The following is a 12531-nucleotide window of genomic DNA, read 5'->3' on the forward strand; positions in this document are numbered from 1 at the left end:
AGGCCACTTCTGTTCTGAGAGTCATTTCAGGAGGCAGGCTATGCAGGCTCTGAGGTCTGGAAGAATCAACTTTGTGTCCTGGGATCCCCTCTTCCCTGCTGTGTGACCTCAGGTGGGTTGCTTAACCTCTCTGCAGTCTCCGGTACTCCCAGCTCAGGGATGCACTGAAGAGAAGCCCCACCCTGCCTGGAGTCAGGAGCAGCACAGATCCTCCATGCAAGCCAGTTTCCTCCATTCCACTTCAAACTCAAGGCGGTCCTTTCCTAGTGGTACAAACAGGAACTGAGCAGGCTGGAATGGCTGTTTGAAAGAACTTTCTGGCCAAGAGGGTGTGTCTACACAACTTGGTTCTCTGCCCCCAGGGATCTGGGAAAAGTTCCAGGCCTGAGCAAGTTTATGAAATTCCTTTCTTTACCCACCCAGCCTTGAATTTCATGGAAAACAAAATAGAGAAGAAAAAAACAAAGTAGCCTAACATTTGCTTTAGTTAGTGTATGGATTTTAAAGTTTCTCAAAGCTGGGTTTCTGCACTTGGCTGTCTCCTAACTGTGTCTCCTGGGTAAGATATTTCAGTCCCTCTGAGCTCAGTTTCCCCATTTCCTGCATGTAAAATGGGTACAGTGATGAGCTCTTGCTCTGTGTTGAAGGGCAAGTGAGCCATGCCTGAGAGCGTGCAGCACAGCTCTTGGTATGATGTCAGTGCTCACGGTATGACAGAACTGGTTATTGTTGCCGCAGACAGCCTTTCTCACACTCTGCCACAGTGTCTCCTGCAACAGTTCTTGGCTCTAGCCCTATTTCTGTGTTCATCCAGAACATTCTCTTTCTCCTCCACACGATTGCTCAGCTGCTCACTTGCCGGTCTCTTTGGGCCACAACTTTCTCCCCTGAACAAGCAGAGGCTTAGTGACCTCTGAGGGGTTGTTCAGCTGTGACATCCTCAGAGCCAACGTGGCCTTTGTATATTTTCAGAAAGCTATAACGTCCTTCTCATACATTAACCTCCTCTTCTTCCACCCAAATGGAGGCAGTGCATGTTTTGGCTCTTCAGTATCCATTCCCCCTAGAGTCTGACAAGAATTTTGTTTAGAGGGTCCGGGCGTTGAGCTCTACTCAGTGCACGCAGCCACACAATATGCTTTTGGACGTGGCTCCCTAGAGGGGATGTTATCTCCCGCCTCCTTGAAGGCGCCCATTTCTGGGGTTGCCCCATCCAGGGAGCTGGTTCTTAGTTAAGAATATGAGAATGTATGCGAAGGGAGGCAGGAAACAGCACGAACAGCCATGCTTCTAGAAGATTCTAGGGAGTGCGCAGGAGCAGCACAGAGGGAATAGGAATGAGCAGGCGGAGGACCCGGGGTCACGAGACCATTGGGTGGGAGGAGCCGGCGGCCAGGGAGGTTCTAGTCTCTTCTGCCGTGCGGCAGCCACCCTCTTCTGCGTGGTCACGCCAAGCCAGTGCCTGGGCCTGGAAACGGGCCGCGGTCCCCCAGCTTCGCCCACCACCTCCCTACCATGGACCCCCGCAAAGTGAATGAGCTTCGGGCCTTTGTGAAAATGTGTAAGCAGGATCTGAGCATTCTGTACACTGAGGAAATGTGCTTCCTGAGGGAGTGGGTGGAGAGCATGGGAGGTAAAGTACCACCTGCTACTCAGAAAGCTAAATCAGAAGAAAATACCAAGGAAGAAAAACCTGATAGTAAGAAGGTGGAGGAAGACTTAAAGGCAGATGAACCTTCAAGTGAGGAAAGTGATCTAGAAATCGATAAAGAAGGTGTGATTGAACCAGACACTGATGCTTCTCAAGAAATGGGAGATGAAAATGCGGAGATAACGGAGGAGATGATGGATCAGGCAAATGATAAAAAAGTGGCTGCTATTGAAGCCCTAAATGATGGTGAACTCCAGAAAGCCATTGACTTATTGACAGATGCCATCAAGCTGAATCCTCGCTTGTCCATTTTGTATGCCAAGAGGGCCAGTGTCTTCGTCAAATTACAGAAGCCAAATGCTGCCATCTGAGACTGTGACAGAGCCATTGAAATAAATCCTGATTAAGCTCAGCCTTACAAGTGGCGGGGGAAAGCACACAGACTTCTAGGCCCCTGGGAAGAAGCAGCCCATGATCTTGCCCTTGCCTGTAAACTGGATTATGATGAAGATGCTAGTGCAATGCTGAAAGAAGTTCAACCTAGGGCACAGAAAATTACAGAACATCGGAGAAAGTATGAGCAAAAACATGAAGAGCGGGAGATCAAAGAAAGAATAGAATGAGTTAAGAAGGCTCGAGAAGAGCATGAGAGAGCCCAGAGGGAGGGGGAAGCCAGATGACAGTCAGGAGCTCAGTATGGCTCTTTTCCAGGTGGCTTTCCTGGGGGAATGCCTGGTAATTTTCCCAGAGGAATGCCTGGAATGGGAGGGGGCATGTCTGGAATGGCCGGAATGCCTGGATTCAATGAAATTCTTAGTGATCCAGAGGTTCTTGCAGCCATGCAGGATCCAGAAGTTATGGGGGCCTTCCAGGATGTGGCTCAGAACCCAGCAAATATGTCAAAATACCAGAGCAACCCAAAGGTTATGAATCTCATCAGTAAATTGTCAGCCAAATTTGGAGGTCAAGCGTAATGCCCTTCTGATAAATAAAGCCCTTGCTGAAGGAAAAGCAACCTAGATCACCTTATGGATGTCACAATAATACAAACCAATGTTACCTCTGACCTTCTCATCAAGAGAGCTGGGGTGCTTTGAAGATAATCCCTACCCCTCTCCCCCAAATGCAGCTGAAGCATTTTACAGTGGTTTGCCATTAAGGTATTCATTCAGATAATGTTTTCCTACTAGGAATTTACAAACTTTAAACACTTTTTAAAACAAATTGAAGGTTCTGTTAATTCTTATATTTTTCTTTACTAATCATTTTGGATTTTTTTTCTTTGAATTATTGGGCAGGGAATATACTTATGTATGGAAGATTACTGCTCTAATTTGAGTGAAATTAAAGTTATTAGTGCGAGGCAAACATAACTCATTTGAGGATAAAAAAAAAAAAGAATTTTGTTTAAAGAGTTATTCTCCCTCACTTGTGGGCCAGTTTGGTGAGACATAAGTCAGGATGGGCTACACACCCCTGAATGAGCTGTCGGTGTTTGGCCAAAGCCAGGCCCTTTACACTATCTTACCAGACTTTGAATCTCTGGCAGAAATATATGAGATGGAAGAATAAACAGAGGTCGTTTGTTCCAGCGATTGGCCCCATGGTCATCTGAATACAGCCTCCAAAGATATCCATGTTTCTAATCCCTGGAACCTGTAAATATGTTATTTTAAATGGCAAAAAGCCGGGCACGGTGGCTCATGCCTGTAATCCCAGCACTTTGGGAGCCTGAGGTGGGTGGATCATGAGGTCAGGTGTTTGAGACCAGCCTGACCAACATGGTGAAACCCCGTCTCTACTAAAAATACAAAAATTAGCCGGGCGTGGTGGTCCACACCTGTAATCCCAGCTACTCAGGAGGTTGAAGCAGGAGAATCGTTTGAACCCGGGAGGCAGAGGTTGTAGTGAGCCGAGATCATGCCACGGCGCTGCAGCCTGGGTGACAGAGCGAGACTCCATCTCAAAAAAAAATAAAATAAAATAAAAAATAAAATAAATAAATAAACGGCAAAAAATTTTTGCAGATGTTATTAGGTTAAGATTTGAGGTGATGTATTAGTCCATTTGGGCTGCTATAACAAAATACCTGATACCAGGTAATTGATAAACAGCATAAATGTATTTCTCACAGTTCTGGAGGCTGGGAAGTCCAAGATCAAGGCTCCAGCAGATTCAGTGTCTGGAGAGGGTCTGCTTTCTGATTCATAGATGGCAGCTTCTAGCTGTCTCCTCACATGGTGTAAGGAGCAAACAGGTTGCTCAAGCCTCTTTTATGAATCCCATCCATGAAGATGGAGCCCTCATGATCTAATCACTTCCCAGAGGCTGCACCTCTTACTACCACCACTGTACGGAGTAGGTTTCAACACATGGGTTTTGGGGGAACAAAATCGTTCAGACTGTAGCAGTTGAGGAAATTATATGGATTGACCTGGTAGACTAATATATTATAAGGGTCCTTAGGAGAGGGAGGCAGGAGCATCACAGTCAGAGCTAGAAGAAGGTGATGTGATGATGGAAGCAAGGGCGAAAAGGGCATTTGATATGGGGGCCATGAGCCAAAGAATGTGGGCAACCTCTAGAAGCTGGAAAAGGCGAAAACAGATTCTATCAGTGAACAAATTTGTGTTACTTCAAGCCACCAAATTTGCAGTAATTTTTACAACAGCAAAAGGAATCTAATGTAGGCCCTGATGAGACATTGGCACTGAAGCCCTGGAGCTCCTGATTCCAGCCTTTTCCTTAGCCTGCCTGTCCGGCCTTCTCTTTGATTCTGCAGGATTCCTGATATTGCACTTTGCCCACACTCCACTGAAGAGCCGCTCTACTGTGCTTTACCCAGCTGAGCATGTTCTCCACCCTGTGTGGTGCTGTTTGCTCCACATGGTTGCTCCTTTGGTTGTTTATTTCACATTTAGGTTGGCAGTTCTGACTCATAATAGCTGATAAGGCAAGTGTTGATGATGTTTGTTTGCACTTGTTGCAAACACTCAGAAGAAGAATATTATGCTGGATGTAACAAATGCAAGTTTTCGGGTTCCTTAAACTGCCTTTAAGAAAATGTTAGAGAAAATACAGGAGAAAGATGAGCAGAGTCTGGAATCTTCCTGAGAGGATTGGCCACAGTTGTATACATCATGGTAGCTCATAGATCATAGAGGCCACCCCATTTATGACTTCAGGGTTTGAAGAGAGCAGAACGTGTGTGACACAGAGAGCTCATGCAAAGGCCGCTCGCTTTAGCTTTGATTTTGTTACTGCTTTCATTTCCATGAAAGCATTCCTAGTGCTAATGGTCTGAGCCTTCACTTATTTGCTTAACTCAGATATCTCTGGAAATCATGTTTTCCTGTCTTCCCCTATCGTCATTTTCATTTTGTTGTTGTTGTTCTGTTGTTGTTGAGACAGTCTTGCTCTATCACCCAGGATGGAGTGCAGTAGTGCGATTACAGCTCACTAGAGCCTCCACCTCCTAGTCTCAAGTGATCCTCCCACCTCAGCCTCCTGAGTAGCTAGGACTACAGGCATGTGTCACCATGCCTGGCTAATTTTAATTTTATTTTTTGTAGAGATGGAGTCTTCCTATGTTGCCTAGGCTGGTATCAAACTTCTGGGCTCAAGCAATCCTCTCACTTCAGCCTCCCAAAGTGCTAGGAATACAGGCATGAGCCACCATGCCCTGCCACCATCTTTACGTTTTACCTGTACCCTTCTCTGTTGGCCTCCAGACTCTTCTCCTCTGGAACAGGAGTGATCTAAGAAGCTAGGCTGCTGAACATGAACTCTCCCCTGCTTTACATTCATGAAAGCTTTCTATTGATCTCAGGCTAAAGGTTCAGCCTTTAAGCATGACTGACCAGGCCTTCCCAGCTCCATCCCTGCCCTTTCCCACAATGGGCCCCTGACACCCCCTCTTATTCCAGCCATGTGAGATGTCTCTAGCTCCCGATCCACTTTGGATTTCCTGTCCTCCAACCCTTTCCTCTGCCCACCATGCCAAGCCCATGAAGATGATAGAGAGCAATGGTTACATGGGCACGTGTTAATGGTCATAATCCCAGTTCTTCCATCTCCTAGCAGTGTGGTCTTGGACACATGACTTAACCTCACTGGGTCTTTGTTTCATCATTGCTCTGATGAGGAAAATAATATACCTCCTTCTTAAGGGAAGGGGTAAGTTTTAATGAATTTTTATAGGTAGGGCTTAGAACAGTGCCTGGTGTGTGTTATATGATATTCTAGTTGCTATCTCATTTCTTTAGCTAAGAAAATATTCTTGCTGGTATTTCAAAATTCCATTCAAATGTTAATTCTTCCATGGAACCTTCTTTGAATTCTGCTATTTCACCTTCTGTTCTGCCAATGTTTTCTTCATATATCTAGGATCGCTCATGTTTGGTACACAAATATTTATAATTGTTATGTCTTACTGCTGAATTGACCCCATTATTACTATATAATATCATTCTTTTTTTCTCTTGTGTCAGCATTTGATTTAATGTCTGTTTTGTCTGATATTAGTAAACTACCCCTACTCTCTTTGGGTTACAATTTGCATAAAATATATTTCTCTATCCTTTTACTTTCAGCCTATGTGTGTCCTTAAGATCTTAAGTGAGTCTCTTACAGGCAGCATATTATTAGATCCTATTCTAAAAATATCTGTTTGGTCCATCTATGTCTTTTGGTTAGGGAGTTTAATCCATGTGGAACCTTCTTTAACCATCCCTTTCACTGAGAGTTGTTGGTGCCCTCAGAGCCTGCACATCTCCCAGCATGGCACTTGAACTACTAGACCGTTGTATTTGTTTAATCTCAATATTTCATTTAAGTCTGTGGCTCTTTGAGAATGGGAATTTTGCCATTTCTCCAGCCACTTTGTATAGTGCCTGGCATTTAGCAGCCACTCCATGCATTTTATTAAACAAACACTATAGATGAGAATAATAGTAGCTAATATTTATTGAACACTTGGGCTAGGTGCAGTGTGCAGCTCTTTACTTACATTATTTCTTTCAATTCTTACCACAAACATGAAATACAGACTATGATTATCTCTATTTTACACATAAGGAAACTCAAGTTCAAAGGAGTAAAGGGAATTTTGAAATTTACACAAATGAAAAATAGCAGACCAGGATTCAAGTCCAGGTCAGCCAATTCCAAGCCTGAGTTTTTAACCCACCTCACCATTGCATCAGTTAGCATTAGGGGTTGCTGCATGTAACAGAAAACCCCAAGTTGTAGTTTCCTAGACAGGAGGAAAGTTATTTCTCTCTTATGCAAATGAAGCCCAAAGGAATGCAGCCCAGGCTGGCCTGGCCACACAGCAGTTTCACCAGGAGCCCAAGTTTCTGTTTTCTGTGTGCCTCCCTTAGTATATAGCTTCTGTCTTCGAGGTATCATGGCCCAAGATGGCTTATGTAGCTTATATAGCTCCAGCCAAACATATATTAGGCACTGTTCTAAGCTCTACTGATAACATCCACATTCCACATCAATGACAGGGTGGGGCAGGTCAGAAGGGGCACTCTTCCCCTTCAAGGCAACTTGCTGGAAGTTTTATGCACAATTTTTATTGCTGTATAAGAAATTACCAAAACCTAACAACTTAAAACAACATGCCTATATTACATCAGTTTCTGTGAGTTAGGAGTCTAGGCATGGCCTAGCTGGGCTCTCTACTTCAGGTTCTCATGAAGCTGCAATCCAGGTGACCTTGGCTATGTTCTCATCAGAGGCTCAACTGGGGACGCGCCTAGCATAATAATAGACTAGTAAGAAATCCACTCCTTTAAAACAGCAAGGATGCAAGCTTTTGCCTATAATACTAAGTTTACATTTATGTATGCCTGCTGCATTAGCACATCTCAACACACTTATTCTGTCTTTGGTATCCTTAATTTTTGTAGAGGCTGTCTCATCAGTTATAGTCAATATTTTTCTGGGCAATAACACCAAAACCAGGATGTTTCTTCAGTATATTCTTCTTCACAGACTTGTTCTGGCATCAGGTTTTTATTGGGAATGGCCTTGGCAAACTCAGCAATTAATTTCTCTGTTGCTTCATCATCAGCAGATGCTTTATCATTACAAATCATTAAAAATTTAATGTCATGTCTTTTCTCCAAATTCTGCAACCATCTTGTTGAATTATCACAGTTTCCTTTGATTTGCAGTTCACTGGGATTGATGTTTGCTTGTTTCACGATCACCATACTATTAAGTGGCATGTGTTCAATGCAATGCTGACAGATCCATTTTTTTCAAAACATAACTGAGACCTTCATTTTTAGCTTGATGCTGAAAATTTAGTGTTTTTCTATTTTTTTAATCTATGTTCATCACTTTCAGCATAGAACTTTAATGACTTATCATCCTGTTTCTTCAGGTTCTATATGGTGGACATTACAACACTACAATCTTCTATAAGATGTTTCACACTTACACCATTGTCTAGTTTCTCCAACAGCTTTGACTTTCTGTGCTATAAGCATAAATGCTTTCTCTTTTTCTTATCATTCTTATCCATGGGGGTATCTGGAGGCCTTGTTGACATTTTCATCAATGTCTTTGCACTACAGAGCAGAGAATAAGCAAATAAAACATGATTAATGCATGATGGTCTTGGCCCCATGTGGGGCATCATGGAGAATCTGCCACTGGTGCCTCCAGCCTGCACACATGTCAGGTAATTATCCTTTGTGTGCTTGCTTACATGAGAAAATCTGGACATGCTCAGAAAAGATACATCATGGCTAAACAGGGCTGGGAGGATCTTTTCTCCCTTGGGGACACTGAAGAAACTATGTGTTGTGTGCCTGAGTTTTGACTGTGACCCATCATATTAGGTCAAGTGTAGCATTTTTCATTTGTGGCATCATATTGACACTCAAAATGTTTTGGATTTTGGAGTATTTCCAATTTTGGATTTTCAGGTTAGGGATGTTCAACCTGTATAACAGCAACAACAAGGATGCATTAGGTTAAAAAAATAGGGCAGATAACCGTATGTACAAAATGACCTCAATCATGTAAAACGTATCTGCAATAAAAATAATATGAAAGATAAATTACAAAAATAATTACAATGTTTATATTTGGCTGATGAGATTCCAGGTGCATTTTCTTCCTTCTTTACATATGTTTATGTTTCCTATATTTTACATAATTGGCAAGGATTACTTCTAGTGTCATAAAAATGGAGGAGACAGACAGACATCCACTTGCATTGATGGGGAACTGCATGAGTGGGACATGGTTGCAGTGGCAGCTGGCTTCAGGGCCTCCCTCTGTCAAGCTGAAAAATGAGCATTCCTCCCAGAAAACCATCACCTAGCAAGGGGGGGAGGGTATCTGAGCCCATTAGGCTAGAGTTACTCTTCCCATTGCATCCAAAATGATCAGAAGTGGAAGTTGTTTTGAGGCTGGGGCAGGATGATACGCAATCCATCAGGGCCCATGTGATGCTCACCCATAGGCAACAGCAACCTAGGAAAAATTCTCTGCATCCTGCCTGCAGCTGATGCTGTCAATGTCCTGTCCAGATGCCCTCAGCGGCCTGTTGCTTCCTTCCCAAAGCACCTGCATATGTGTCTGAGCAGAAGCTTGCTCATCCTGTGCAGAGAGCAGACCAGAGGAGCCCTGGAGTCCAGGAGCAGCCCGTAGACAATGACAGACAGGATTTGGTGGATACAGGTCCAGCTCTTTCACCCACCAGTGCTGACTCAAGCTCTCTGCTGTCTCCCAGAGACACCCAATAGGACTGAGTCATGGTGCTCACAGTAGTAACCACTCGTTGGTGCATCCTGCATCGGCGTTCTCTTCCCTGCCTCACTTTCTTGCTCCTGGTGCTTCCTGAGATCATTTCCTGAGTAAACTATGTCCACATATCCCTGTGTTAGAGTCTGATTCTTGGGTAGCTCAACCTAAGATCTGACACCTGTCACTGGCTCTGCTGCAGCCTCGTAAATATTCTTAGCTCCTCACATATCTTACCCCAGGGACACAGGAAAGGCAACTGTCAGCATAGGACATAGAGGTGGAGAGAACACCAGAAATAGGCTAACGATGAACACTGAGTTCATTCAAATGTTGAAGTAGTTCAAAACAAACGTGAGACTCATGGCTGGTAAACAGACTGCAAGTAATTTTAAAAATCACTAATAAAAAGTACAATAACCAGGTGATGGAAACAGAGGAATATTATAAACATAGGTAGGGGCACAGGCTTTCTTATTTTACGTAGTGGGAAATTAATGCCACTGCTTGACATTAGAGCATGTAGCCAAAACCAAGAAAAGAAAAAAGAAATGCAACCTCAATGTTTTTCCTATTGACATATATTTTAACTTTAGTAGAAAAAATATTCAGAAAATAGCATCTTTTGCTGTACAAATTTTTATCAAGTTCCGCATTCTCTTGAATTTCATTTATATTTCCTTTTCTTCATTTTAATTTAAAATTTGAAGGGATAGTCTAGTGATCTAGAGTATCTCATTTTTGTCAAAGTACTTCTATTATTAATTCAACGCCTATGTATTCGGCACCTGCTCTGTGCCGCGTGCTGTTCTAGATGCTGGAGATTCCTCAGGGAAGAAGGCAGACAGCCGTTCTCTCCCCGGGCGCACTTGCTGTGGGGTCTCCAGGGTAGGAAAGACTTGCTGTCCATTCATAAACTGTATGCAATGATGTTTACCAAATAACAACAGTTTTTCTTCTGGGTGGTGGGATTTTGGATGACCTTTTACCATCTCTTTCTTCTTTACAGTATTGCTTGAACTGAAAAGAAAAATCATACATAAGTTTCACAAAAACACCAGCCGGGCATGGTGGCTCACATCCAGCACTTTGGGAGGCCGAGGTGGGTGGATCACTTGAGGTCAGGAGTTCAACAGCAGCCTGGCCAACATGGTGAAACCCTTTCTCTACTAAAAACACCAAAATTAGCCAGGTGAGGTGCTGCACACCTGTAGTTCCAGCTACCCGGGAGGCTGAGGCAGGAGAATCACTTGAGCTTGGGAGGTGGAGGTTGTCGTGAGCCCAGATCGCACCGCTGCACATCAGCCTGGGTGACAAAGTGAGACTCTGTCTCAAAAAAAAAAAAGTTTTACAAAAACACCAAATTGCCTTTTGGTTTGTTTATTTGACAATCCTTGGTCTCCAGATTTTCAAAGACCTCAGCCTGACACACAAGGCACTGGTGTCTGGGAACTGATGAGAGGATGTCAGCCCTATGTCAGCACACACCCGCAGGCACCCTATGTTGCTGGAATAGAGCCATAGAGGCAGGGCCCAGTGCATTCCCCAGTACTCCCCTCCCTGGGAGAGCCCCCTTCCTTCTGGAGATGCCTCTCCTGCATTCCTCACTGACTCATAAAGTGTCCCCTTGCCCCTCCCCTCGGCCAGGTACCCACCACACCAATGTCTTTCTGTACCTGGAACCCTCAATGCTCACTGCTGGTTTCAGCCTGTCTGCTTCCTTGCAGTGTCTGGCTTGCCTAGAGAGGGCAGATTGATGATGGTATTTGCATAAGAAGGACATGTGGACTGGGTGGTCCAGAGAAGCCCAATCCTCCATCACCGGGGTGGTCTGTGGTCTCTTGAGCAATGGGGTTGTGAAGAGTGCCCAGCTTTAGTCAGAGGGGCTTCTATCTGGTCCTAGCCTTGCCTAACCTCCTGTTCTGAGGACTGTGAGGGCTGAAAGTGAAGTTTAAAGTTACCCTTATTTTGAGTTATGACATGGCTAATGTCATCCCTGTCATTTTTTATTTAAAAAGATTCTGGAGATCACACATGACATAGTTTGGATATTTGTCCCTGCCCAAATCTCATGTTGAATCGTAATCCCTCATATTGGAGGTGGGGCCTGATGGAAGGTGTTTGGATCATGGGGGCAGATCCCTTGTGAATGGCAACAATCCCATCTCTACCATCTCTTGGTAACGAGAAGATTCTCTTGTTTTTGACTTTGGATATTGAGGTTCTATTTCCCATTCTGTTACCTATTAGTTGTGAGGTCCTTGGAAAACTAATTGATCTAAATGGGTCACAGTTTTGCTTTTTGAGAAATTATAATCCTGCCATCCTATTTCACAGGCTTTATATTACAATCAAACAAAATATGAAAGCTTACTTCAAGATGTGAGTTCTTAAGAAAAGCCTGCAATGTAATTCCCAGTTCCATGTGATCTTCATAAAAAGTCTATTCAGACACGGAGTCTATTTTTCCCAGGGCCTTGGCATCTGGGTCAGTCTTTGTGATTGCCTCAGTGAATGGGATGTAGCAGGAGGAATGCAGCGTGACTTTGGAGGCCAGGGTAGCAAAGAGGATGTAGTCTCACCTTCTCTTCCCCTGATTAAGGTGACAAGATCTTGAACTTTCAGGCTGACACTGTTGCCACAATGAGAAGAGACTCTAGACAGTATCTAGTTCTCTCATCAACCTGTAGGGAGATATGGCCACTGTTCTGTGATTTACAGTGGTTTTAAGTCATGTGGACACTCCTGTGGATTGGGAGATAATCTGATAGACAACTCTGACAGAAATTACATGGACTAGTGAGATAACAGTTCCCCCAATGGGTTGAAGGAGCTGATAACAGAGGAAAGTGAGAGTTCTTAAGGAAAAGAAAATCAGTAACAGGTTTGCACATGTTAGATTGAGTTAGTCCAGTAGACTCTACCTCCTTAACAATTTTCAAATCCAGCCTCTCATTTTCATCATTATTAAATCAATCACTGTTAGTTAAGCACTCACTGTGTGTCAGACCCTGTTCTCATCTCTGGGGATAAAACCATGAATGAGGCAAAGTTCTGCCCTTGTGGAGCTGACATTCTAGTGGGTATATGGATGGTAATTTCTGCAACTTGCTTAG

At 43.8% G+C, this 12531-nt stretch overlaps 1 pseudogene; it reads left to right on the plus strand.

The window, feature by feature from the left end:
• The first annotated feature begins 1515 nt into the window (after positions 1–1515).
• Positions 1516–2724, plus strand: LOC129042630 (hsc70-interacting protein-like; annotated as a pseudogene).
• Positions 2725–12531: the final 9807 nt, after the last annotated feature.

Source organism: Pongo pygmaeus, chromosome 7 (genome assembly GCF_028885625.2).
Source record: "Pongo pygmaeus isolate AG05252 chromosome 7, NHGRI_mPonPyg2-v2.0_pri, whole genome shotgun sequence".
NCBI lineage: Eukaryota > Metazoa > Chordata > Mammalia > Primates > Hominidae > Pongo > Pongo pygmaeus.